Source organism: Nothoprocta perdicaria, unplaced genomic scaffold, assembly GCF_003342845.1.
Source record: "Nothoprocta perdicaria isolate Ctin4 unplaced genomic scaffold, notPer1 scaffold_230, whole genome shotgun sequence".
NCBI lineage: Eukaryota > Metazoa > Chordata > Aves > Tinamiformes > Tinamidae > Nothoprocta > Nothoprocta perdicaria.
The window spans coordinates 1,029,441-1,056,223 of NW_020455456.1; the positions used below are offsets into that span (position 1 = coordinate 1,029,441).

The 26,783-nt window shown below is 48.8% G+C and overlaps 1 protein-coding gene across 2 annotated transcripts in view; it reads left to right on the forward strand.

Annotated features, from left to right (window-relative positions):
* Positions 1-7,045: 7,045 nt before the first annotated feature.
* ZHX2 (zinc fingers and homeoboxes 2) overlaps positions 7,046-26,783 on the forward strand; it is a 33,571-nt gene continuing 13,833 nt past the window's right edge. For both annotated transcript variants that reach the window (XM_026039494.1, XM_026039495.1), the window contains exon 1: positions 7,046-7,110. The gene's annotated coding sequence lies outside the window, so the exon portion shown is untranslated. The remainder of the gene's footprint in view (positions 7,111-26,783) is intronic.

The window sequence follows — 26,783 nt, forward strand, 5'->3', positions numbered from 1 at the left end:
CACAGCTCGTGCTATGTTTTCATTTCCCTCTTTAATATGGCTCTATCTGCTCTTATTTTCCAAGGGTTTTTCTCTGCTGGAACGCAGGGCTCCAAGCAATCAACATGTGGTGCCAGAGAGAAGTCGGGGTGTGACACCCCAGCTGTGCCCCGATTAATAGTGTGTTATAAATACACATGTTCAGATGCATTGTAAACCTGGGAGCATTGCATGGCATGGGAGGGAGGCAGGGAGGCCAGGCCTGGCACCGGCCGGGCCTTACGCAGCCCCCGGTGCCCACACGCTGCCCTGATGACATTGGCAGGACGGAGCCTTCCCGTACGGCTGTTGGAGTCAACCTGCCTTTGGGTATGGAGGTRGAGGAGAGAGGGCAAGGCACCATAGTGGCCAAAGGGACTTCACGTGCACTGGGTGCCATTGAAAATGAGACTGGTGGCTGCTGTGGACAACAAGCTCTTGGGCGCCTGTGAAAGGCGCTCKCCAATGGCTGCATGGCACCTTTCTGCTCATCGTCGTCATGACCAAAGTCTAGTGGCACAAATTTCCATCGCGAAGGTGAGATTTAATTTGGCAAAAATGCAGAGGAGGAGATACTGAGGTTTAATCATYTGGATATCAGAAATCATTATACTGTTTGGTCCAGCGTGGCTGGGATTTTTGGTTGCATTGGTGCAAATCCATCTTCCAAGTCTAGCTGAGAGCTCTCCAGGTTGGGAAAGTGGAATAGGAAAATGAAGCTCTTCCACAGCGCAGAGGTCCACACTGATGATCTGGTAGACCTTGAGCGTGTTGGAGGGGTGTCCAAGAGGCAAACCTGCCCATCAGGTTCTCGGGCAGCATTTAGTCATTGCACTGCACCACCGACAAAACCTGCAAAAGATCTCTCAGAATGAAAAGGAAAAAAGACTTCAGAGCCAGTTCACTAGCTCTTCCTTTCCACCAGGAGGTAATTAGGCTTCTCTGCCACTTTTTTTTTGCTGTCATCTGGAGTTGCAAGTGCGTTTGCTGAGTTGCAACTGCTACAAATTGTCGCCTGTTTGTGGGCATCTTCCTAGAGGTGTCGCTTCTTCATTTCCCACCAATGTACAGGTGACATTGCTGTGACACATCAAACTRTCCGCAACAGGTCACCCCTTACCAGGATCAGATTCCATCTTCTGTCACCTAAGGCCAGTTCTTATTTATCATTTCTATTTAAGAGGCACTCAAGGCACAGGCGGGTGTTGATGAAACAGCATAGACCAAAGCTGGAGGCTCTACCAAATAGTTCTTAACCACAGGGCAAAAGTTGGCAGGAGGCAGAGAGAAGGAAAGAATTGATGGTAAAACATGTGCATGAGAGTTTTTACTGTGTTTGTCTCTATATTAGCCTTCCTAGACACTGTCAGCTGTCAAAGTGTTGCATACCTCCCGACACAGTTGTTAAACAGTATTTAATAAAAACAGATGGAACGTGAGAAGGGGGCATTTACTGAATTTAGAAATCAATCCATGTGCTTTTTCTCTGTGAGTTAGACTGTATTAGAACAAAAAGTAAAATGTCTACCCTTTTGATTCAGAGTCGCCCAGCAAAACCAATCCTTGGCTCAGGTGGATGTTTGACTTAARTTCTGATAATCCCTTACTCTTCTTTTTGAACTAAAAAAAATCTTAGCTTAAAAGAATGGTATGGTATTTGCAGAATCAGTAGAAAAGCTGACCCAGATAAAAGTGTGCAAAAATTGGTTTCATGCCCTGGAACTTCTCCTGCATGCTTTTTGATGCTATGTATCTGATCCTTCAAAAAGGAGGCAACATCCAGTGATCCCGGCAGCTTTGAAGAATTGTTCTGGAGGAATAACAAGGAGCGCTGGAGGAAGGGGGGGCACACACGCTTTTCTCTTTCTTTGCCCTCATTAAATGCATTGTGAGAAGGAAGAAATTAATGTCAAGTTGCAGGTTACGTCTGAGGGTAGGATAAATTTTCTATGAAATYATTTTTGTCCAACTTTTAACCAGCAAAAGAGTGTTTCTCCTGGACGGCTGTTCACAGTGGGGTGCGAATCATTCTGTATCTTCCGTGGGTTCTAACCAGCTCCTGCTGCCACGAATGGCAAAGCTCTGTCTAAACAGGAGCTGGGTTTACTCTCAATAAGTGTAATTATGCCCTGGATTGTGAATAGGTAGAAAGCTGTAACAAGCATCTGTTGCCACCAAATTACTCCAGCATAAGTGAGRGGCTCAGTAATGGTCCCTGATCTGCAAGAGCAGACGAAGCACCAGCTCAAGTACTCGGATGGGGGAGCAAAGTCCGTTCTTGCTCTTTTTGTCTTACACCCTCTGCTTGTTTTGCTGCTTTTACCACTTTTGCACTAATGGCTGCTGTGTTTGGCGGCAGGCAGCTGCAAACACCTGAGCGCTCGCAGCCAAGACGAGGAGTGCTCTGCACGGCCGGAAAAGAGATACCCCAGATACCCCAACAAGAGAGATTTGTTTGTGTAGTAACAAAATGTAGATGTTGGCTTTCCTTGGTCAGTCTTTTTTTTCCCTTTTATTTTTTCGAAGTTGCAGAAGGGGATGGTCGGCTGGGATGTTATGGAATCCCAGAATGGTTGAGGTTGGAAGGGCCTCTRGAGATCATCCAGTCCAACCCCTGCTCCAGCAGGGACACCCAGAGCACGGGGCACAGCGCAGCATCCARGMGGGTTTGGARGATCCCCGGAGAGATCTTCCTSTTGAGGGAAACAAGGTAGGAAATGAATTAAGAGAGTGGGAGAGAGGGTCTGCAGGGCTGCTGAGTATATAATTTGTTTAGATAATTATTATTATAGATGTAACTGGAGAGAGAGACACAGCCAGTTCTAAGAGTGGTGCTGGGTGCAAGATACCTCTTAGAGGCAGTCTCCAATATTCGCCCCCTGCCCTTGGCAGATTGGTCCACTCACTGCAACCCATGGGGCGTATTTGGGTTATTTTTGCATCCTGTTCAGTTATTTGTTGCCATTGGTCTTTAACCCTGCTGTTGTTACGAGCTGAAGTGTTTGTGGAGGTGGGGAGGAGGGTGTCATTCTTGGCCCAGGCCCCTCTGTGCGAGGGCTGTGGCTGCAGTTCATCCCACGGGGTCTTTTTCACGTCCTGTCTCGCCATACGTAGGTTGGACATCCCTTGGAGTTGAAAATTCATTAGTGGTGAATAGTCTGCAGCTTATTAATTTAAAAATAAAGAGAAATACATCACTGTAGGTGTGCTGGGCAGCAGAAGGGTCCTGCAATCAGCACTACAGTATCAACAACTGCGTCGGAAAACAGCCATCAATCACAGTGCTGGCAGAGGAGCCTCTGACAGCTGTTTTCCAGCACGCTCATCACTCTGGGCAAGCCTTGAGTGCCTCGCATTGTAGGTAACTCCAGATGAGAAAGGCCAAAACGCAAGGGATAAGAAGGAATAATTTGAAATAGTTCAGTCTACTTAAAGCCAAGCAAATTAGCAATCAACTTTCCACTGGGCAAAGCTCTGCAGGACATTTGCCCTCTCCCTTTCAGTCTGGCTGAATTTCCTTATACGATCAGATATTCCTGCCCTTGCTTCAAAGGCTTTGCTGCCAGTCTGAAGTAGTATATGAACCTGAGACTTACCCTCCTGCAAGAAAACGCTTTGATTTGTTGAGTGAAACTAGGAACAGTTAAGAAAATGGAGAACATAATATACCATTCTGCTGTGCTGGGAAGGGAGCCTGGGGATGTGCTGGTGGGTAAACATGGGTCGCTTTGGGCAACGCTTTCCCTTCCCCTCCATTTCAGCTCAACTCCTTGGTTCCTGACTAACGTGCTTTAATGAGGCATGACCTGCACRGAGCAGCCGGGATCGATCCCGACACTTCCTCCCCTCCGCACCCCGAGGGAGCCGGAAGCTCAGAGCATTCCCGGGAAGTGTCAGCCCAGAGCCCAGCTCAGTCCCGTGGTCTGGCTCGGGCAGAGGCAATGTTTCATCGCGGGGCTCCTGCTCCTCCGTTTGGAATTTGCAGCCTGTTGATACAGATAATTTTCAGGAAAGCTCTTATCTGCTCATTTCACCCCAATAACAGTGCGCGAGCTCCAGGCTGTAAACCACACATCTCCTACCCAGCTGTAAAAATKTAATTATATAGCAAACATTCCGTTAAGGAATAATTCACATGCTGAAGGTTGTAAATGACAGCGTGACAATTTGTAGGGAGATCCAGGTGTGAGCGAGGTTGGAAAGCTGACACCAAGACACAAACAGCAAGGGGCCRGCGACGGCGCAGGGACGGAGGCAGCGGCCGTGGCAGCCCCCRTGTCTTGTGTCTGTCAGGTGGGAGCTGAGAGCCATGGGGCAGGCGGAGGGCCGCGACGGCCCACGGGCGGGAATGGCCTGGGATAATTTTTCCTTTCAGTCAAGCGCAGTTGGGAAAAGCGACACTTTCGGGACTCCCGGCTCCGTTTCTCTTTGCAAAATGCCCTTTTGCAAAATTGATGGTTTGCCTCGGTTGAGAGCGTCTCAARGGGCCGTCACTGTCAAGCTGCTAAAAAGCACGGTTATTTCTCTTTGCCACCCAAACAGCAGCCCCGGATTTGCACTTTGTCTCACCAAAGAGCTCTTTACAGTCACTTTATTTGGGAACCTGCGTTATGAACARTGCAGAATAATCCCATTTCCAGGGGCCTGGTGCTGCAGCATCGGGATTGCTGAAACCGCGCACGGTGCTCACCTTTCTCAAGCGACATTCTTCCTACGTTCTTCCCCGTTTGGGCCCCGTGCTCCCTGGGATGTCCCTGCGAGTGCTCCTCTATGGAGCAGAGAGCTCGTACCCCGGGTTAATCCAGCAGCTGGGACACACCTGAGGAAAGTGATGTTTCCATGGCAGGGAGCTTGTTCGAGAACAGATATGGGGGATAGAGCTGCCTGGGTAGGCAAACTCAAGATGAGCAAACTTGGGCAAGAACTGTTTCCTTTTCATAGCTGCTTACTGACCTATTACAAAAACATTGACATTTCTAAGTGAAATGTGTTTGTGATTACTTATCTTCTGACTTTATTTCAATATTGCCCAACTCAACATTTTTCAAAAGCAGCAGCAGATCTCCAAAAACCATGAGACTGCTTAAGAGATCCCTAAGGTATAAATATGAGAAACTTGTTCATGAGCTGTTACGTGACGCTGAAATCATRTTCTCCCAACCATGAGGCCTATAAACTTTTTACATAAATTCTGAAGAGGACTGTTTGATGAGGGTGCAACAGCAAAGGACTGGATTTAATAACCCTGGGGCTTCCTTCCTGCTTTTCTTTCCTGAGATTGTACTAGAAGCTGCTGCCTTCAACATCTTGGCCTTCAGGAAAAGCACCAAAATGTGTGAGGCTCGCTATACAATCCTAAATAGCAGCCATATATGTGTATTTTTTGATTAACCTTCTTTGGAAAGAGTAGAGTGACAAGGGCTTTTCTTGCGGTTGAGTTCCCAAATCAGGAGAATGGCTCCATAGCAGGAATGTGGTAGATTTGGAACCACTTGTGGCAATAAGTGGATATTCTGCAATGTTTTGGGACCAAGGATAATAAAGGGAGTTAGGATATGAAAACAGAGTGAATTGGCAAAGAGGCAAGAACTAGTGCCAAGTTCCAGCATTGATGCTCTGCTGAGCTGGCCAGGATGGAACGGGGCAGCAGGACCATGGCGACCCAAGTAGCCAAGAACGAGGGTTTGGCCAGATTGCAAAGACAAGCCCTGATGAGACCCTGATTCCCAGGGGTCAGAGGCCAAGGGAAAAACAGAGCTGTTTAACATTACAGGTGATTCTGTTGTTGTTCAACATGTTGTATTCATAGGGACCGGTTTGGGCCTTCTGGCAAGACTGGCCGTCTTCATGGATTGGTCACAGCACTGAAACAACAGTATTTCAGATAGTGAACTCAGCAGAAGACACTGGATGAGGCACCTAAAGTACAAAAATGCTCTTCCTCAGCACGTGTGTTACAAGGGGGTCCTGCCCCAAAAGAGAGAGAGGGCAGTCAGAARAAGTCACCTGTTGAGACCCAAAGGGTGGCAGAGGTGCACGTAGCACAAAATCCACAGCCTTTTTGTGTTTGCTCACTTCTGCAATTCGGGGATACTAGCATTTTGCCTTACTTTTGCGATGGAGCAAAGTGAGAAGCAGTTTCCTCTTTATCTATGAATAAACATGTAGCTTTTTCTATTCTAAGCTTTTAAAAGTGATTTTGGTTGTATAACAGTGCCCGGCCTCCCAGTTACTTGTGTAGCTACGATGTTCTTTCAGGAAAGCAATTCGTAAAAACTTTGTTGGCTCAAAAAGAATGGACAAATACCTGCCTAACCTTTTGGGAAGGAGCAGAAGGCTCTTCTTTCTTTCTGATTTCCCAACAAACCCTTCTGTAGCCAGATAGCAAGGCAGGTGTGAAGTTTCAACCTCAAACTCTTTGGTTTGAGTCAAAAATGAAGGTTGTGCTGAAGTGATCAATAAGAGTCTGCCTTTCTTAATGAACAAGCAGTGGGSTTCAGCTAGATCTGTTTCTTTTCCTTGGAGCTGTCATTGCCTTTGGTCATTGCTTTTCTCTCACCTATTCCTTGCTAACCTATTCCTTGGGTGAGCAGCTTCTCACGTGTGTGTAGGTTCACACCTGCACAGCCACTGCCAAATGGAAGGGTTTTTATATCAAATTCTGCTACTAAAGCTCCTGATGTCAAACCTTATTCTCTCCTTGCATCTCTTGCATCAGCAGCATCTTAGGGCATCAGTGGGTGAGTGTTCTCTGCTGGCCTAAAGAACAARTGTGTCTTTCCCCCACAAGACCCCCAGGAACATGGTGTTACTGCAGCAGGACTGGGGCTCGGAGCTTTGGAAGCTCCTCTCCCGTCCTCATGGTGGTCAGTGAAAATGGGAGTGTGGGAATTCCTGTCTGTCAGCATTCCCGTATGCTCCTTAAAACACTGAATTGCCAGTCAGAGTGGAATGGATGCACATTATTTTCTCCTCAACCTTTTTTTTTTCCTGACTTACACAGATTTYTCTCCTCTTTTGTAGGTATCTGAATTTCTGTTGACCTTCAAACTATAAACACTGAGATTCCCAGGATGTAAGAAATACACTGCTGTGAGTAGCTTTTTTGTTTTCTATTTTGCTTTAAAGTGAGAAAATCAAGAATCAACCTTTGGGAGGGAAAAGAAAGAAATATTTTGGGTTTTGTGGGTGCAGTTTGGGGTTTTTTTTTTTTTTGCCTTTAAGGACACTTTAAGAAATGTTTAGAACAAGCAAATGTACCATTTCAGAGCCAGTTGCATGTCTTTAGCATCTCTCTGCAASCCATAAAAAAAAAGTCAGCACTATATGACCACATAGGCTGGATAATTACCTCACTGCTGATAGGAACCACATGAATGTGTTTAACTGAGAACATGATCCACAGAATGGACCATTAACCCCATCTGAAGCTTGCTTACTGTTTTCAAGCCCTACCAGCTTTTGAAAGACAAAAGTCTTGTTGGGAGTGTTGAGACAAGGAGTTGTTCTTTGGGAAGAAAGCTTGCATACTATGAAAAGGGCAAGGAACATAGGCTGCCACAAGGGGTTTTTTTTGTGCCTGTAAAGCAACCCAGGCTGTTACCAGAASAGAAGGGTAGCTGAGGAGCAGTGCTGGTAGGGAGCAGTGTTGGTGCTCCTGGCTGGTGAGGCAGAGGAACTTGAGAGGAGCTTTTGTACCAGGTGAGACACTTGCATGGCTGGGTCCCTCCACTAGCCCCAAAGCAGTGGGGATTGTGTCTCRTATGTTTAAAGAGCAGGGGCAGCATAGGCTTCTCCCCCACATTGCAGGATTGTGTCTCATATGTTTAAAGGGCAGGGACAGCATGGGCTTCTCCCCCATGTTGCTGGAGGAACCAGGGCTGTGGTTGCTCCACCAGCTGCAGATAGTTTGGAGGATGGCCAGGTGGGACAGCCTGGGCTGTGCTAGGACTGACCACTGCTCTTAAGGAAGGCTGGCAAGAGATTTCCAGCCATATGTCCTARGTGGAAGCTCTTGGAGTTGGAGGTATGTGCTGAGCTGTGGAAGAAGAGGGCTAAAAATCAGACTGGCTGTTTGGGTGCAGCTGATCTGGGTTTGTTTTTATGTAGGTCCTTTGTACTGACTCCAGGTGTGAGGAAGCAGGAGGAAACAGGCAGGAATTTTCTGGTTGAGAGTATCAGATTTGGGGCTTAATGATGATGTTGTACCAGGCTAGAGAAAAGCCTTGTGAGGGGCAAAGGAGGTGTATGTGTATTGTGGGGTTTTTTTTTTCCTTTTTTCTTTTTTTCCAGTAGAATAGTTACATAGTTTGTTTTTGAGTTTTAAAATCAGTTAAATTCCCATCTCATTTTTACCCTTGCTCTGTGGTGATGGAAATCTATGGTTACTTGGAAATCAGCAGAACTTTGTTTCCATTTTTATTTTGGTGGCATACAGCCTGTTTTCTATTACACCAACACAAATCTATTTGGGACAGAGTAGAATAAAACCCCGAACTGAAATCAGCCTTAAAGGCTGTTTTTTTAATAGGAAGGAAACAAAGAAACTGAGTCTAGAAATCTCCTCAAAAATGAAAAACAAATACCTAGCAGGCATTCAGAAATTGGTAAGCAAAAAAGCTGGGATAGGGGATCCTATCTTGAGCCTTTTGTGAAGGATACTGGAAATGAGTCCAGGAGCAGGGAGAAAAGGGATGTGAAGTTTTCATAATTAATCATCTCTTGTATTTATTTTTCCCTCAAGTTTTGTAGCTCACGCTCTTCTTTTGAATCAAAAATGCTTTCTCCCAACTAAACTGCCACATGAGGCTTGCTAATCAAGTTGTGGGTTTGTACTTATCTCAGTCGCTTATGATGCCTAGTGCAGAACTGGCTGTAGCTTCTTTCCACACCCATGGTGGGGAGAAACTGGTTGAGTGAATAAATTGAGCAGATGTACCCACAACTGTCTCAGGTGTAGCTGTTAGAAAGGTGCCATGTTTACATACTAAATCTGAGTATATCCATATGTTAGAAATGCTGCTCACTTGTYTTTCAAGCAAAATTGAAGTTTGCTTTATATATATCTTTAAGCAGGCAGTGATGGAACTTGGCACAGTTCTGCTTTGCGTTTCCTAATCTGCTGTCCTAACGAATCCCAGCGTCCTAATGAAYGTGGGTGCTCTTTGCTGCCCTAAGTGGAATAAACAAGAGACTCATTTTAGTTGGGTGCTCTCCTCTCCAGAGGCAGCCCAGCAGTGTCAGATAGATGTTATCAGCTAAGCCTAAGCAAAGCTGGGGCAACGGGTGTAAGTTGAAACCCAGGCAGTTYCATCTCCATGTGAGGAGGAACTTCTTTCCTGTGAGGGTGACAGACCCCTGGCACAGGCTGCCCAGGGAGGYTGTGGAGTCTCCTTCTCTGGAGAGCTTCCAAACCYGCCTGGATGCCGCCCTGTGCTCTGGGTGTCCCTGCTGGAGCAGGGGGTTGACTGGGTGATCTCTAGAGATCCCTTCCAACCTCAACCATCCTGTGATTCTGTGATGCTGACCGAGGCAGGCAGTCTGCCTCTGCTCTTTCATAGCTGTTTTAAGGGGGTGAAAGATAAAGAGAGTAGCCTGCTTCTTGGAAGCTGCCCCAGTAACTTGTGAATGTTTTTGGTGGCTCTGAAATGATTGCAGTGTGGTGTGGTCATTGCTCAGCGCTGAAAGGAGCCTGTAAAGTCCCCTCCACCTGTCTCTGTGGCGTGTGAAATGGTGTTTGACAGGAGCGTGTTTGACAGAAGCCGGGGAATGCGAGTGTCTGCTGTTGCAGCAGGGTGATGCTTGCTGTAAAGTTGTGCTGCTCAAAGTGAGGGAGMAACTGAAGCTGGGGAAGTTTGGTTCCTCTGTGTCTGCTGTCTGCACTGCTCTTTAGTGTGGCCCTTAAATGTTTTGGGACCAGGCATTCAGGGATGTGTGATGCAAGTTGGAGAGACTTGATGGAGAAAGGAGACTTCCTTTGCTGTTCTCCCCTCTCCTTCTAATTCCTGACTTCTCCTTGGGATGCTGCACACGAGGAGGAGCTGGTAGGTTGGTTACTCATTGGGGGTGCCAGCAGCGAGGGGTCTTGAGGCCACGCTATGGCACTAGGCTGCTGAAGCAGGGGAGGTCAGCAGGAACGGGCACGTTTCATAGTGCGTAGTCAGTGTTTCTCGTGAGGAATGTATGAAGTTTGCCAACTGTTTTCTGTAAACAGCTGGGYTTTATTTTTATTGTGGCTGAGCTGTGTTCTCATGATGCAGTTTGAACCAGATCACCCCTGATACCTGGCTGGGAAGCTCGCGTGGGCGTCGCACCATGCGCTGTCTTGAATGTGCGACTGCAAAGGAGATGCTCCTTTGGGTGGCTGGGGGGGGTTGGAGGCTTTTTTTGGTCTTGTATTTGAAGTAGGAGCACTGCATGTACGAACTGCTGCTGAGAAAGCAAASGCAAAGCACGGAGCGCCTCGGGCAGCGCCGTGTCCTCGGAGCGCTGGCGCGACGCGCGGGGATGACTGTGCACAACGAGGCAGCAGAGCTGCCGCCGCCTCCTGTGGAGGCCATGGATCCGGCTCTGGCTGCAGCCCGACTGGAGGTCACTTCAACAGGAAACCCACCTCTCTGCAGGGCGCTCGTYATCGCAAATCCCTGGCGTGCTTCCCCTGGACTTGGTTGCCGTGTTGTTGTGGTCAGACTGTGTTTGCTTTTAAAAGGGGAGTACTGATGTACCTAAAGAAGGCAGATGGGGAGGAGAAATTTGTTGGAGAGCACAATAAATTTAGTTGGGGAAGYTAGGCTTAGCTAAACCCCTTTGTTCCTGCTTTAACCTCTGCTTAGGTGGAGATGGAGCACCCCTAGCAGATCACAGGGTGGCTCCTCAGCTAGAAGAGAGTGAAGAGCTCCTCTGCACAGGAGTGTGAACCTGCACTCACTACCATGCAAGTTGGAGAGGAGGGYAAAGACAACCACGGGTTTTCCAGAAAGCTCAGCGCCAGCCTGACACGGACAACTTGGGGGCTGATCCTGTCTGATTTTCCAGCAGCACCCACCACCRTCATGGTCCCTCAGGACATTGCTTGTGTGAGGGGAGTTGGCAGAGCTTGATGAATAGAAAGTGGGTTTTGTTCCATATGGACTTTTTTTTTTTTTTTTTTTTCCTTTTTGGAAGTGTCTCTTCTTCCCTTTCTTTTCCATAGCGCATGATGTCACACATGACATCAGTCCAGTAACCGCTCGTGGTTGTCATAGTCACAGCCTGTGACACCCAAACAAAGCAGCAGGCAACCGAAGCTGGCATACAAATGCTGCAATATTCAGTGCATTCCTTTTGATTAATAAGTACATCGTGAGGGACTTATTTTCCTTTGAGGAGTGCTGGGCAGAACAGAATGAGCAGAACAGATTTGAGGGGGGAGGAAGGACAGCCCTCCCTCATGTTGAACAGCAACGCTTTGCTTCTCCCTCTCGTCCTCCTTTCCCAAGTTCATGTTATTTTGRGCACTTGGACATCCTGAGTCCATCAGAGTCAAGCTCCTTTTCCCAGTGGCAGAAGGAGCCAGCACCAACTGAGCAGGCTCTGATGGCTGGAGGACTGGAGCTCCAGAGGCCGGAGCATGGGGACCACGTGGGCTAGGGGAGTGGAAGGGCTTTTCAGTTGGAGCATGAGGCAGATTCCCCAAATCTCCCCATTTATAAAATTTATAAAATTGGGAACCTGCCTCATGCTCCAACTGAAATAATCTCTTCTGGGCAGGCCACAGAGCTGTTTTGCACTTGCGAGGCTTAGTTGCCTCTGCTGAGGTTTTGCACAGGTGGCCTGCTAGAAGGAAGGCATCTACTGCAAGAAAGAGTTGAAATAATAATAATAATAATAAAAAGAACTTTACAGATGTCTGGTGCAAGTTGGGTGTGTGGCGAGAAAGTGTTGACCAGGATGTCCTGGGAACAACCTGTGAGACCCTCTCCCTGCTGCTGACATGAGAGGAGTTGTCGTTCGAGCTGCCCTCGYCAGCTCCTTCCTCAGAAGGGTCGAGGTAGGAAGGGACCTCTGGAGATGCTCTAATCCATGACTACCCGAAAATACTTGGGCACACGATTCCTGGGCATATCCCCATCTCTGGCGACGCTGTCCAAAGCGGGGTGGGCGAGAGACGCCTGCTGCAGCAGGAGGGCAGAGTCCAGCACCGCGTGGCTGCTCCGCAGCCGCCGGGACCGCCGCGACGGCCCGTGCAGGGGGCTGCTCATTATATAATGGCTGGTGGTTGATTAATACGCCGTGAGTCAGAAGCACCGGGGTATTTTGGCTTTCTCTAGTTGCTATGGTAACATTATTTTAACAAATAGCTTTTTAATATTTAATTAAAACTCTGCTTTTGGCACGCTGGAGTAAAAGCTATTACAATTGCTACTACAAAGGGTTAGTGATGAAGTGTATTTCAGAGCCACATTTTTTTAGTTGCTTTTGTTCTTTTTTCTTTTTTTTTTATTTTTCTTTCTCCTCTCCTCCTCCTCCTTTCCCTCCCCCTTACCCTCCTCCCCCTGGGAACTGTTAACTTCCTTTTAAAATAAATAAATAAATCGCTGTAATTCATTAGTTGTGAGAAATACATGCCTGTTCCCAAGACACAAAGCAAATGTAATGCAAATCTGCAGTTACACTTAGCAATTGAAGGTTGTCACTTCTTTAATGCAGAATGCCAAGCTCGCTATATAAGGACAGAGTGGTGTGATAGCATTTATTAAACTCTTCTTTGTCATTGGAGTTCCTTGCTCTACCTTTGCCTGCCGGATGAGATCATTCCTGTTTTGTTCTCTTCRTACTCCCTCCGTGTCAGGTTGGATGCTTTTCCCTCGGCAGCTTGTCGAGGAGGCTGGTGCTGGGTCCAGATTGGGCTCTGGAYTGAGTCCTAGTCTTTTTTTAGGTGAGCTCCTTTGCTCCCTAATACTGCGAGCGTCTGCAGTGGAGGCAAATGAACAGAGAACTCGGTCTCAAGAGAAAAATAAATATTTAACAGCTTTCCCTGTAAATACCTCTTATTTATAGAACACTTACAGGTTCTATCGTGCTTGGTAAATGTGGATGCTTTTATGCAGGAATTCTGCCTTAAGGGACTTAGTGGCTACTTAATGTCATTTGTGATACAATAATGAAATAAATGTGTTGATCTCATGGGATTCCTTCCCAGCCCTGATTTTTCCATGATTAATATTGCACACTTTGAATCTCTCTGAATCACATCCCTTAGACGCCTCATTTCTTGAAGGGTGGGGAAGGCCRCTTAGTGATTTGACTTGTTTGGAGGAGTTTGATGCTGTTCTAGGTAATGCCGTCACGTACCACCATGTCTTGCCAGGTCCTTGTCTTTGAGCCTCTGTGCTCCCAATGGCTGGGATGGGACTGTTATCCCAGCTTTTGCACAAGGGGAGCACAAAGCTTCTCACCCCAGCTAACTGGCTGTGGGAAGTTGAGCAGTAGCTGTCCATGCCACCTGTAACCAGCTGAGGCCAGGCCTTTTCCAGAGATGTTTCACGCTGCCTGAAGATGGATGTTCAAGATGGGCAGCAGATAAGTCTCAGTGGGTGACTGCCCACGAATGATGAGGCCATATGTTAGAAGGCAAAAGTTAGGTAAGAGAAGTGCCCTCCTACAGGAAAGTCCACAGGCTTTTTGCCCATTTCTATGTGCAGGCTGCAATGGTGTCCCAGGCTGGAGGGTGTTCTCGCTCTTTCTGCTGCTGTGGTCACAAGTGTTTTGAGTTTCCCTTCCAAAGCAACACGCTTATTCTGTCTCACACTGTTCACATGTAGGTGTTAAGGCTTAAATACCCTAAAGGGATATGCAAGCCCACTCTCTAGACATGTTAACTAAGGTGCAAAAGACTTGCCAAAACTCCTCAAGCCGGTCAGGAGGAGAAAGGGGGCTCTCAGTCTATTTCCTGTTTATTTAGCATAAATTCCTATGTATGTTAAAGCCATACTACTGCAACCACGATGATGGTGGTAATGTCATTACCACTGTAATACTGCGAGTGGGAGGTGTTGTAGATGTTCCTTGAAAGCCCCTAATTTTGTTTGTTGAGGTGACTTAGGCAGGGTGGCACAAGATTTCCAGCAGTGGTTGGTGATAGTGACTGGCATGGGTAGTGATCCTTACTAGTGATTTTTAAACTCATTATCATGTGGTGGGGGGAGAATAAGTAGCTAAAAGTGAAGTTGTGGTGAAAAGAAAACTACTAGGAATAAATTAGAATTACCTTAGAAGAAAAAGTTGAGATATGAACCTGTGTTTTTGTTCAGGTAGGGTAGAGTTTCACTGAAGAAGCTGTGTTAAGCTGAAATGTGATATATGAGGGAAATAAAAGCATTGCCACAGACATAAGCAGGTTAGAAAGTGTTTCCAGGCCAGGTCCCTAGCTGGGCCTCCTCTGCTCAGTCAAGCTCCYTGTCAGCATGGGGCTCCTGTGACTCAACACGCTGCATCGAGGCAGACAACAGAAAGCAGCAGGTAAATTGCCAAGGGGAGATCCCCAGGGATTTTCCTGGTGGCTCTGCCTCCAGGTGTAAGCAGATCTGGGGCATCTCCTGCCTGCTCTTAGCAGAGTGCAGCTTGCGTGTGTCCACCTTGCTGCARTCGTGCTGGCTGCTCTCTGAAGCCCAGCTCAGGGTGCTCGGGTCAAACCCAGTGATGCTCAGAGTAGCTGCATTTTGGGTGCTAGGCTGAGCGTGTGTAGGTTGGGTGAGCACAGCTGGTGTTCATGGTCGATTGCAGAAGAAGCCTGAAGCTCCAGCRTAGGGAGTTCTGTTGTGTTTATTGTGCTCTCCAAACCACACTCACATAGGAGGAATAGCCATTTCTTACCACAAAGGGGTGGGTTTTCCTTCCTTCTCTTTTAAAGCAGTTCAGTGGATTTCTGTTCCTGGTGTGACCTTCTTTTCTGAGGGCTTTCTTGTATCTCAAAGCCGCTTGAGTGACCGTGAACAGGCCATTGCTGTGACTAGAGGAGTATACAGAAAAGCATCCCTTTATTCCTTRATCTTTTGTGGAAGTTGGGACCAAATTTCACAGAGCTTGAATGTGCCAAGATCAGCCCCTTTAAAAATATTTGCAAGGCACTAAAGGGGAAAAGAAAGCACTTTCAAGGAGGTAAGGTGACCACGGCTTGCCCCTGGGGTAGGGGGAAGAGAATTCACCATTAATAAGGGTTATTATAAGTGCTTCCCTCTCGGTGTGTATTATTAAAAGGAGGGGAGCTTCAGCCTTTTGCAGCTGTGTACCATGTGCTGCTTGCCTGCTGTTGTGATAAGCTGTGTTTTGGTTTGTTRCTATAGAAATAAGAGCACTTTTGCACGTAAGAAGGCAACTTGCTTCACTGTCTATGAAAACTTGAAGTCTGTGTCGTGAGGATCGTGGAGTCTCACAGTTCCCGCTGTGTCACTTGCAGTTGTGTCCTCTGGGCTATCTGCTTGTGGCTTGYACTAGTCCTGACTCGTGGGGACAAAGACACTGGGGTTAAGCCTTGCATCTTAGAAGTAGTTTAAAGCTGCTACAGTTTGTAGCACCTTGTCCCACCCTTAGAGATCTGAGGGATCCTGGCAAAGGCRGTGGGTGATGTTGGCGTGTGCTGCCATGTCTGTACAGCCCTGGTGGTGGCGCGGCAGGGAGGGCAGCAACATGTGTCTCCCAGCGGAGACCTGGCTGTGACACCGTCTGAGGCCGACAAGGCAAGAGAAATGGGTTCGGCCTCATGAAACGGAATGCTTCCCCCTTACCGTCCGCCTGAGGATGCGGCCCCGCTGTGCAATAGCGACACAGCGGGGCCGCATCCTCAGGCAGACGGTAAGGGGGAAGCATTTGGTGCATCCCCTGTGGTCGGCTTGAGGAGGTAGGTGATGCTAGAGGAGCGTGAGCATCAAAACAAGCAGCAAGCTGAGGCTGGGAGTGGGTATTTTGATCAATCTCGCTCTCAAGGATGAGAATCTCTACACCCCTACGCAAGCGAGTCTCGTAGCGGCCTCCCTTACGCCACGAGCGCTCCACAGCCGAGCGCAGGGCGCTTGCTGGAGCCAACGGGGTGGTTCGAACATTCCCGCAGGGATGTCGGCTCGCGGCGCTGCCCCTTCCCACCCGCCGCCTCTGTCAGCATCAATCAGTCGCTCCTCGAGTCACAGCGGAGGCCGTGGCCTAGTTTGCAGATTTGCTTGTGCTCAGCTGCGGCCATGGCACCGTGCGCTGCTGTGCTCGTGAGCCCTTCACACTGGCCTTCTATCCTGCAATTCAGGGCTTCATCACTCCTCCATCCAACATTTTTAACTGCAAGTCTTCATGGCCAGTGAAAGAGCTCTAATAGACTTGGGCAATTATGCCRCAAAGAAGAATCCCTCTCTGCTTGTTTCTGGTTCATGGTTTTTTAATGTCTCTTATCTCCCAGCTAATACAGTGTGTCCGTCAAGTATCTGGACAGTAATACACATGTATTTAAAATGTTACTTCTCCCGGGAGGCTCAAAGGCAAGAGTTTCTCTTAGGCTTGTTACAGCACGATACTGGGACATCAGTGCAGTGGAGTCTGTCGTCCTGGCTCTTGTTCTGAGACTTCACAGTGTCTGGAGCATTAAGGGATGCAGTATCTGCCATCTTCTGGCTATTGAAATCCTCCGGCAAAAAATACTGCTTCTGTGAAGCTTTCCAACCTACAAATTTCCCAACAAATGCMGATTTCAAAATACCTCGATTCTGACCCCTCGCATTGTCTTTCTTTGGCCTGCGCCAGGCTCGGTGCCTGGCTCCTCGTGTGAGCTGATGGCCTCAACATGCTCATGCTTGGTGATAGCTGCGGTCRTCCTGCCTGCCTCAGTAAGGCAAGTCGGGGTGTTGCATAAAGATCTCGGGGTATGTTTGTGTGCTGGCCTCTTCCCTTGCTCTTCTCGCCCTTGGGAGCCTTGGCAGGGATGGCGCAGGCCCAGATAACATCATASCCGGTGCGTTTGCCAGCATGTAATTCCAGGGCTGTGTCATACACCTGTACAAAACGCTTAAGACTTGTTTTTSCAGGACACTGAGCTCTTGGGGTCCTATTAATTTACTTAGGAGACTTGCATACGGAACTCATTTGAAAACTTGAAATTGAAAGCAGCAGCGGCTGCTGTAGAAAAGCCAGTTTTTAATCCGAGCAACTGGAAGTTCTGCAAGGGGCAATGTTGTATTTTTCTGAGTGAACTTGTCTGTCTCTTTTTGTTCTGTTTTGTTTTCTCCCCCCCCCCAAAAAATGGGTAATTGATAGTGCATGGCTACATGGACGCCCAGTGGTGGCCTGTGCATTCCTTTGCCATTTGATTACTGGGGATATGTGATATTTCTCTGCTGCTCCTTGTCAGAGACCCTCTTGGGCAGAGGACTGGTGCCAACTGCATCCTCGGCACGGCAGGGGTTGGCTCAAGGTGAGCACGAACTCATATAAAATCTAGGAGAGTAGTTGGTCTGTCTTTCTCAGATTCATGCAAGGAAGTTTTATGTGCCTCGAGAGGTTTTCCTTTGTTGTCAGGACAAATCTACATGGGAGATCTTAAAATTGGATGAAGGCTGTGTGACTAAGTGAGGCATTTCTGAGTTGTAACTTGCAGCATAAAAGGGAAAAAAAAAAGGTTTTCCTGGCGTGTTGCATTACTAGAGAGCATTTGAGCTAACGTGTTGCATGTCATTAAACATATGGTGAGTCATTTGACATACATGCCAACAAGAGTCTGAGATAATGGGAGCAAAATGTCATTTAGTAATAGCATTCACGTAACAGTGATTTCCTGGAATAAAATCTACAGGGAATGTAAAAGGAAAATTGAAAAAGTATCCTCACTTCCATCTTGCTGCTTGTGAAGTACCACCATGACCAAGTGTTAACCCCTTGGTCACCCACACAGCAAGTTGTGAGGTTTCTTCTTGGGTCTGAAGTGCCTCTTTCCCCTTTCATACCTCAGTTTCACCTGCTCAAGTGCAAAATAAATCTGCATGCCATCCATTTGTGCTGTCACTATGTCTGTACTGTGAATGCTGAAGGTTCCCGGGGCAGGTAAGGACTTTATCCGCATCATACTTAATGGCTATTAACTGTGTTCTCCTGAAACAGGGATCGTTCTGAATTCCCCCAGTGTATGCTCCTCATAGAGCACAGCAGACACAGAAAAAATGCATTTTCTGGGCTTGTTTTGGTTGCATGTTCAACTGAAGCACATTGCATGGTGCTAAATGTGAGGCAGCGCTGGCGCAAGTAATGTGGCATCTTCCAGGGATTTTGCACTGTATTTTCTTTCAGGGTGTGTAATTATTGTAACCTAGCATAAAACTGCCTTAATTATGCAATTGCTGAGGTTGCAGGGTAGGGTTTTCTGCAAGTCGGCTCCCAAATCTGCAGTCAGTGCTTTAAACATTGACTTTGGCTACTAGCAAATCTTCTTTAACTTAGCCGTGTTTGAGTGAAGTGGCCAATTTAGTGAGAGCTCTTAGGGGATTCACCCTGTTTATCCCATCCTGACTGGACTTGATTGGAGAAGCATTGTCAGATTTGGAAAGTAAAGCAGAATGGGAATTCTTTTGTTCCTTGCCTGAGCTTTGGGAACAGACAAGAGGCTGCTGGTGGCATTAAATTTGGGAGGACAGATGATAGGTAGCTGGGGGTTTCCTATTTATTCTCCTTTTTCCCTTTTCTACCAGCCTTTGTGACCCCTTGCTTCTGCTGCCTCATTTTTCTCACCTTCACCTGTCAGCAGCCCAGGAGCCAGATGAGGTGCAGCCCAACGTCTGCCACCAGCATCATGTACCCACAAATTGCTCCTTTCCCCTCACTCCAGCTTCTCCCCTCTCCCCAGCRGAGAAACCCCGTGCTATAATGCCTGTGGTGAAACAAATCTGGAAAACAAACTGGTGGCCCCACCAGGAAAAATGCTGTATTAAAATCACACGTGTAACATAATCAAAGCTTTGGTGTAAGCAGGRGAGATGGAAAGTGCCCTGCTGACCTAATGCCCATTCGAAAGAAAACCTCTGTAGCTGGTGTCAATGGGATGCCTTTTTCTTTTTCCTTTCTTCCCTTTTTATCACTTTTGTGATCTGTCTTCATAAGAACTTCAGTGCTGCATTAAAGAGAATATAGGTGCTTTTCATCTTTACCTTTATTCCCCCCAATTTTATTTCTTCCTAGCAAGCCTCAGGGTTGGTGGGGTTGGTTTTTTTGGTTTCTTTTTTTATAGGGCAATTGATTTACACCTCTCCTACCTGCTGGGAAAGATTGACCTACTCGTGTGTATCTTCAGAAGGCCTTTTTTTCAAGCCACTCAGAAATGGGAGCAAAGGGAGGGCTGGGAGCAAAGGGAGGGCTGGGATCAAAGGTGCTCCTTCCCTGGCATTAGCTGCACCCAAAAGAAACAGCCATGGCGTGTGCTGTCATTTCATAGCTCAATATAAATAGTGTATGTTGAACTGATGATATTCAAGGAGGAAAAAGGTTTTTAAACTAACACCCTCTTGTTTTCTTCCTCTGGATCTGGTAGAAATCTCGTCTTAATTTTTTTTCCTTGCCCAGTATGTGTTCGTCATGAAAAGCCTCAGACTTGAGCGCTTCGGTTCCTCTAAAATGTGAGGCTTGGATCCCATCCAAGGCTCCTTCTGGTGGGTTAAACTTGTGGTTCTCCAGGCTTTGTGCCCCGGTCCATGTTGCAGCTCGCCGTGCTGCGTGCCCAGGACAGGCCCCGCGAGGTCGGCCGCATTCCTGCCGCCCTGTGCTGATAAGTGCATTGGGAAGGGCCTCTTTCACAACACCCAAATTCGTCGCATACTGAGCGGACCGCATGAGCCATCCTATTGTTCGGCTTTTGAAGCGCTGCAGAGATCCTTGGGCAGTCTCGACTCCTGCCATCCCATACTAGCATGGAACTGTTTCACCTTTGAATAAGCAAATTTCTCTGCCCTTTTTGAAAGACTGACTGGAGTACACTAAATACCCTGGGCCAGGTCTCCTGCTTTTATAGTTTGGTCGAAAGCCACTGATCTCAGCAGAGTTAGGCTGACTTAGAAAAGGAGTGAAATTGGTTCTGCTCTTGTTTAAATTTGATTTTGCAAGAACAAGATCTGGAACTAAAAACAAATGAAAAGGAGTTAGGGGGGTGGGGAAGCCCTTTACTGCTTGTCTTGATAGACCTAATACTAATGGTTCTTTTCTCACTCCTGGTGAAACAACAGCTAAAGAWGTCCCACAGCCGTCGTTAGTCCCTGAAGCTTCTTTAGTGTCATCTTCCATCATTACCCAACAGCTGGAGATGCTGCATCAGAGCATTGGCAGGTGACAAAAGGGACTAACCAAGACAATGTGGCCCCATATGGGAGAAGAATCAACTCTGGGCAGTCTGTCCTGCCTGTCCCAGCCCTTCCCGCAGCCCAGGATGGTCTGGATGTAGCTAAACTCCTGCATGAACCACCAGGATTTTGAGAGGAGAGAGGTCTGGGAGCCACCTTCAGCTTCATCCAGTTCCTCAGCAGTGCTGTGTGCAATTGTGTTGCGTTTCATCATATTCACTTTATTTTAATTCTCTGTTCAGAGAGGGCTCTTTGATTTGGTGATGACTTTTCCATTAGAGTTTCTGCAGCATTTTTAAATTCCTTGGCTGCTTTCCTGCCTATTGCAGTACCTCACAAGGGATAATTCTCCTTTAGAAGGGAATCTTTCAAAAGGGGAAATGGAGACACAACTCATCCTGTGCCTGCCTCATGTGGGAAGGAAGGGATTTTAAGAGCTCCTTGTTTGCACTCTGAGAAGGCAAAAGGTATCAGAGGGGATGCAGGTCATTTCCACAAGACAAATAATGAAGACAAAGGAATCTCTGGGAGAGAAGAAATGGGTAACTTGAGAATTAGGGTTTGTTTCTTTGGGGAGGGGGGATTCCTCTTCCAGGTGAGGAACAAAGTCTTGTTCTAACTCACTGAGCATTGCAGAACAGTCTTGAGATTCGAGTTGTTTCAGGGAATGTTTTTGACCAATAGTTTGTCCATCAGAAGGAAGCTGAATCACTGGAAACTCTTTACAAAAATATGCTTAGCTGAAGCTTTTGACAGGAAAGATGTCTAAAGCACCAAGTGGGTTTGAGGGAGTATGGTCTGAATGTTCCTCAGAGACATGGCTTTGAGTTTCTGCTCCAGCTTGAAGAGTAGAGACCTCGGATCTCAGCCATCCCCAGCCTTTGCTGCTGGGCTATTGTCCTTCCCCTTTTCATTTGGGTTTAGGGTGAGGTGCGGTTGGGGGCGGGGAGGGAAATCAACTCTCACTTTTATCCAGCTAGTAGAACACAAATCTYTTTCTAAACCTCAGGAGTGGTTGTGAAATCAAACTTTCACATAAAGCYTCCAGAAGAATAACCTGGACTGCTGCAGGATGGATAATCAGAGCGCTTTAAGCAGGACCTCGCAGGAGAGAGAGTGCTGCCTGAGAGGAGAAAACTCCTTGGGAGCTGYCTTGTGTCAGCTCTGGGTCCTGAGGAGCTGCACAAAGGATTTGGCAGCATGGTTGGGTTGAAGAATAGCCAAAGACAAGATGTGCCTGGAGGCCTCAGCTCTCACACATGTCTGGGGATGCTGAATTTCTAAACTATTCATCGGAGGGCAGGGCGGAGGGGATGTCAGAGAAAAATGTGTGGTTGCAGAGGCAAGTTTGGAAGCCATAGCCCATGTTTAATGGATGCTGAAGCAATCACAGGTTGGTGCTAGCAGAGCATCAGGTGCAGCTGCCAGCGATGGATATTGGAGGCAGAGGGGGAGCTCGCAGCGGCGGAGAGCGGGTCCTGACGGTGCTGGCAGGAGCCGGGGCACCTCCAAAAGAGCAAAAATTGTGCTGTGCTTSATGACTGTGCATCAAAAAGGGGCAACCAACCCGCAGGTGACTGAGCAGCTGCAGAAAGCACTGCCGTTCTGTGATGCCTCCTGYGTCCTGGCGTGGCAGGGCTCGTGGCTGGAAGCTGGAGCATTCCAGCGTGTTCTTTTCTCTGCCCTTCTTCCTTCCTTTGCAGTTAGGTCCATGCAAAAAGCTGCACGGGTGTGCTAGAGGGTTGCCATGGAAAGAGCTGCCACAGTGCACCGGGTTTGTGCTGGCTTGGTGGTGTCTGTTTCCCTCAAGGAAAAGCAAGGGAAAAATCTCACAAACATAGCAGAGCAGGGAGATGACCCAAATTGGCCCAAACTGCCCTTAAAATCAGTGCAGTGAATTGGGGATTTCCCCCCTCCCCTTCCCTTGGGAGGAGCACCCGTAGGTTTTGGCAGACAAGCACCATGCACGAGTGTTTGGGTTGTCAGGAGGTGTTGGTGGGAGCCCCTTTTGGAGCAGGGGGAGGAGTGAGAGCTGAAGCGAGGGARGGACGAGGGGCTGTTCGTCTGGGGCCTCTCTCTGGCCGCATCCCTGTTTCCCACGCGTGGTTCTGGCAGGCCATGTTACGGATTATCGTCACGCTGTGTTGGAGGAGGGACACCCTTCACTCCCGCCCGAGCCGGTGTTGGCATCGCCGGACGCAGCGGGATGGTTCCCGTGCCGCCGCCTCATGGCTGATCTAGGCTCTGGGGGCTCCAGACACGAGGCTTTGGGGCCGTCCCTGGTCACCTCCCGCAGTGTCGGCCATGTCCTGCCTGCCAGGAGACCCTCTCCGTGTGCCAGGGCTTGGATTCGGAAGCAACAYGGCGTAGCACCAGGGTAGCGCCTTCCCTCACGGACCCTGAGGCCTAGTGCGGCGCCATGTCCTGCGGAGCCGGGCGGGAAGAGCTCAGCGCTTTCCCTTCTCCTCCCTTTGCCCTTGTTGGAAAGCAGGTACTGGAGCAGGCCCTGATCCGGCACCTGGGAGAGCTTGGGCATGCGGAGGGGGAGGCAGGCTGAGAGGAGCGCGGATCAGCACAGAGGAGAACCGACCTAATGAGGCTTATGGAGGGCTGCAAACTTCAGCTCAGATCCTGCTTTCCCTCCCTTGACCTAGATAGAGGCGAGATTAGCTGTTGATTGAATTAATTCCAGTTTTTGTCCCTCTGCCTGCTGAGGGTTCCTTTAGTTGTTGTGTTTGGCGCAGTCTGGCGAGAGCTCTGTGGAGAGYGGGGAGCTCCTGGGACGCTGCTTTTGGGGGAGGATCGATTATGCCTAGGAAATTATACAAATTAGTTCCTTTGGCTKCCTTTTTAAGGGAGTGAAATTGCTCAGTGACAGATTTCTGACATACCAAAGGCAATCCAAAATAATCAGTTGACCTTGTAAGAGGCGACCAAGACATGTTTCCCAAGGGACACACTTTCTTTATGTGGATAAACCAGCCTTTGCTTTTGAAAAGGAGATCCCTCCCACTCCTCCTGACCAGGAGGAGAAACCCGGCTTCAAAAAGGCTTTGGGCAGATATTCCTCAGCAAGAAGTGTTTGTAATAAGCAGTTCCCTTTTTTCTTTTTCCTGCATTTCTGAAGTGTTGCTCAAGAAACATTGCTACAATTTGTTCATCTGGACGCRCTGTGAAGCAGCCTGAGGGGAATCAGCCCCAGAGAGACAAAGCGGCCGGTGCCTGTAACGCTCTAATGACTCTTTCTTGGTGTGTGTGTTTGTGGGGTTTGGGGTTTTTTTGTTGTTGTTTTTTGCACGGGGAGTAGTGAGTAAACCCAAATTAAGGCGGCTGGGAGGAGGCAGGAGGCGGTAGCTGTCGGGTGCACTTGGTTGCAAGTTAAGGTGCTGTGATCTCAAACACGCTGGGCCGTTCTGCCGGCTGGCCGTGCTGCCGCCAGCCCAGGGCGCCGCGAGCGCCGCGGGGTGACGCGCGGCCCCAGAGGGGCAGTCGCCAGCGCGTCYGAGGGCTCGGAGCCAGACCCTGGAAGCGGGAGCCGCTCTGTGTCCCGGGATGCTCAAAATGAGGAACGGAAGGGACAAACGTTCTCCCCTTCGAGGCGCTCCAGGGAAGTTCTGCTGCAGGACTGACTGCGTGAGCCTGAGAATGTTTTACTCGTGTGCTTTTATGAAGCCTCCCTTGCAAAGGCTGTTCGTTCCCTTACGCTTCTYGCTTCAAACAGCAGTACCATTTCTCTCAAACAGGGGCATAAATGGTTTGAGTGACCCGATAGTCACTCAGCTCTTTTATTATCATGTTTTTCCACGTGTGTGGTTCGCACAGAAGGCATCCCAGCCTGCTCTGTCTACCTACCATATCGTGCTGAGGTTTGTGTGTGCACTCCAGCCCCTGCCCCAYGTGCTGGTGTCCTCACACCAGAGCCCATGGGTGCTGGCAGCTCCCAGGGACCCTCACTGATGGGCAGCCTGGGGAAACGCTGCCTCCTGAGGGCAGGAATAACCTGGCAAACTGGAGAAYGGCTGAGCAAGGGAGTCTTTCTTAATCCTCGTGGCTTGGTGTGTGGTGGGGTTTTGTTAGATGTGCATTGCTTTCCTTTCCTCGTCCTCCTTTGGGTTGCTCTGGGGAGGGAGGGCTGCCCCTGAGCGAGCCCTGGGAACGCGGCCCTGCGTGACGAGGCGGCAGGACGGGCAGCAGCGCCGGGCGCCGTGTCCTGCTCCACACAAAGCTCCTTTGTGGCCCAGCCAAGTCCTGCTGGCRGCCAGGCCATGGACAGGCGCCCTGGGCAGCGGCACCGAGCCAGGCGGCAAAGGCACTACTGAGAGGAAAAGGAAGCCCTTCCGGTGCTGCGATCCCGAGCAACAGGCGCCTTTGGCCTTCCTGCCACACGGATAACCAAGAACGACACTTAACAACAATGCGCGGCCACCCAAACCCTCCGTATGCTGTATGGCAAGGCAGGACTGTCCTGCCTGTCACCCTGACGTAGGTCAGGGCAATGGAAAGCAGTGTAGCTGAGCATCTCTTGGAAGGGCAGTCTTCCAGGATGTACCACGGAGGTGACTGAGGGACAGGTGAAGGGATGGTGTGATGCTTGCTAGGAACTCTTGCCTTGCATTACCAAAAGCAGAAAAAAAACCATGCCCTTGGTGGAAAGGTGCATGGATCATCTCTGTGTGGTGTAGGACTCCTAAGGCCTTCAGAGCTGGGGTGAGGAGAAGTGTATTTACAGACTCCGATCAAGGTGAGCTGGGTGTCAACACAAGAAGGTTGCTTTCACAGGGAGCTTCCATTTCTTTTGGCCTAAAATACTGGACTTTGCAGCATTCAGGGAAGTGGGGATGTTCTGGTGTTGTAGCCCTCAGACAGGAGAAGATCAGGAGGACGTGGCACCGCTTTGCTGGTGGCTGCGTCTCCTCACAGCTGCTGAGAACGGTACCTTCAGCCACCGCGTGCGTGACCTGGCCGGATGCGTCGCCCCTAAGGGAAGGCAGCCAGCTCAGCCCTTTGATCTCCAGACCTTTATTTCCTCTTCTGAGATGAGTGGCAAGTATGGGTTGTGATGGCAGAGTTCATGACACTGCTGGTGGCTCACTGACGCCTAAGGGAGACTGTCATCCCTTTTGAGGAGCTCTTGGCTATTTTTAACTCTTTGCTCAAGCGGATGATGTTAATTATCAGAAGACAGGGCAGTAGCCTGGGCATGGAAAGCCTGGATATAACCYGTGGCTCTGTGAGACTTCCAGTGTGATGCTGGGCAAGACCATGGTCTCTTTGCCCTCTTACTTGCCTTGTCTGGGCAATGGGGGTGATCACAGAGCAAGGTGGAGAGCACTTCCCAGGCCAGTACTCATCCTGGTCCTTAAAGAGGCTGCTGCCACTTTAGGAAAGGTCCTCACATGCTGGTGTCGCAGAGATGTGGTCTTGGACGTTTGGATGGGGCTGGTCAACTGATTTCATTGGGGTATTTGGCCATGCAAGATAGGCCAAAGGCTGCCTGTCTATGTGCTTAAAATTAGAGTTGCCCCCAGGTGTCTTTAATGGGAGTTGGTTGGTYTGTGTCCTGACTTCATTGAGAAGAGGCTCAGTGTTTGGGTCCTTTGGAAAATCTGGATGGCAGCTTCTGGGAACAGTGTGGATGTGCAGGAGGGACGTCTGTCATAGTTGTGCTGAAGTCTGGACTGCATGAGAGGTATCAGTCCAGCTGCTTGATGCAAGTGGTCATTGACTCCGACCCAGAGCTCAAGGATGCGGAGGGAAAAGGGGATCTGAGAGGAAAGGGGCCGTGTCCTGGAGGACAGGGTGAAATCCCGTGGAAGGAAGGCGTTGCACCAGCCTGTAGTTTCTCACCCTCCAGGCCGTGCCCCTCTCTTCAGAGGGTGAGGATGCCCAGAAAAGCCCCTGGGGGGACAGGCAGACCTAGAGTGACTTATCAACATGATAACAACACTGCAACCCACCTGCGTTTTCCTGACGCATTTTGCACGAGTCAGAGGGAGATTTGTGCACCACCTAAGCTACTACTGCTTACTGCTCATTATTTGCACCTTCCTCTTTCTCTGTAAAAAAGCAGATCCAAGGAGTGCTTCCCACACGGAGCAAGGACGTGCTGGCCAACAGCTCTGCGAGGCTGCATGTGTAGCCTGCCTCATTCAGGCTTGGGAGACACTGAAGTGAGAGTGTCCTCGTGATAACAATAACAAAGAGAGATTATTTCKGTATAGAGATAGACCCTGTCAAGGTGACAGCATCATGGAAGGGGTCGCAGGAAGGAGAAAGGATTTGTACACCCTGCTCTTCAGGTGTTTGACTCGAGCAAATGGGGAATTATTTCTAAAATCACAGAATCAGAATCTGATTCAGCAGAAGAAAAGCAAAGAGTTCTCTTAAACATCTCCCTCCCCAATAACTTGCTCTTGATAGGCACGCTAG